Genomic DNA, 1,769 nt, shown 5'->3' on the forward strand with positions numbered 1-1,769 from the left:
CTCTAATAATTCCTGTTTCTCTTTCCGCGTGCTACCTTTTAAGTAGGAAAACAGGAGGCCATGTAAAAAATTGTGGAAGTGATTATATGTGGGGTGAACAGCAGACGGGCAAGGAAGCAAACTGATAAAATGGAGGAAATGCTTTGCCCATAACAAACCATAATAGATTTTTTAAAAAACATATGATGTTATTTTTACAAATATAAGCAGTTAATTTTTTTAATGCATTGTAAGGCATTCAGGAGCAGTGCTGATGGCTGTTGTAATTGTTTTAATAGTACTAGTTCACTATGTTATGTGCGTGGCTGCTGTTAGTTTGACATAAGACTTACAGAAAAGACTTTAAGGCTGTATCCTAATTTCTTGTATAGTGGATATTGTTGTACTGTAGCTTGAGTCTCTTAAACCAAAGAACAGGTAAAGTAGTCAGGAGCTCAGCAGTCTTTCTTAGGCTGGCATACAGCTGTACCCCAGCTCTCATCCAAGGCAACATCTTACCAACCTTTGATTATTTTGGAGAGCAGCTCACAGCCAAAGTATGTCCTTACTTGTTTGGTTGGGGTTTTTTCCCACAACACAGTAATAGTGCAGTTGTCAGGGCAGGGCATGTTGATCATGTACCTGAAATTCTTTTAAATTCATTTCTATCCAAGCCTTGGTAGAGGACAGATTGACTTCTGCTTTTGATAGACTATTGTGTCTCATTTTAGTTAGTTGTGTGTCTGGTCATGCTCACAAAACACACAGTAAATCAGGTACTTTTTGGAACTTTCTCTGCTTCAGCCTTGTGGGAATATTCATTATTCCCTGACTGTGGAGTTACAATTATGTCTGTCTTTGCTCTGTAGGGACTGAGCATTCCTTATGGAAGAACTGAGGGAGGAATCAGTAAGGATCCTATTTCAATATGTTGATATGAAACTGTTTTTGTGGGTAGCTTTATAGCATTTTTTAAAAGATCTTGTACCTCTAAGTGTAAAGATGAGCCTGAGAAAAGACCTACTACATGAAGTTTATTTAAAATACATTCTTCTGCTGATTTGTAATTCTCTTGTGCATCAGGTGACAGTTCTGTATTTCTATAATGTGCCAATATTTACATACAAATATTTGTGTGCGTTTCTAATAACACAGACCTTGTAAGAGCAGGCGAGAAGTGAGCAGGTAGACTTGTCTGATTTCTGTTCTTGGCAGGAATGAGTTACTGTCACTGTTTTCTACTTCCTGTAGCACTATATGATGCCTCCCTTAGCAACAGTAACTTACTGTCCCTGTTTTATCTTCTGAGGCAGCAGCACCCGGTTAGTACAGCCAGTGCAAGCGTTAATGCTGTTTTCTTGGCCAGCCTTAGCAGGAACCGAAGCTCTCGTTGCCTGAGGCCCCACTTTGTGGGAGCTCTTTCCTCTGTCTCCTGGCACTGAGACCACAGTGCTCTGCTGTGTGTCCTACCTGCATCCAGACGTGGATGAGAGCAGGATGCAGCTTTCGATTCGGATTCCACAGCCACTGACAGTCTTGAGCTGTACTTGCAGCCCTTGTGCTTTCTCTGTGATTGAGATGGACAGGTGAAGCATTACTGCTTTACATACATTCAGAGTAAATACCTGATGCCTTTCAGGAAAGTCGGATGTTGCAGGTTGTGTTCAAATTTAAGTATTGGTGGCAGTGCTGCTTGGGCTTTCACAGAATCACAGAATGGTGAGGTTGGAAGGGACCTCAGGAGATCATACAGTCCCACCCCCCTGCCAAAGCAGGTTCCCTACCACCGG

The sequence above is a fragment of the Antrostomus carolinensis genome, unplaced genomic scaffold, assembly GCF_000700745.2.
Source record: "Antrostomus carolinensis isolate BGI_N321 unplaced genomic scaffold, ASM70074v2 scaffold16781, whole genome shotgun sequence".
Taxonomy (NCBI): Eukaryota; Metazoa; Chordata; class Aves; order Caprimulgiformes; family Caprimulgidae; genus Antrostomus; species Antrostomus carolinensis.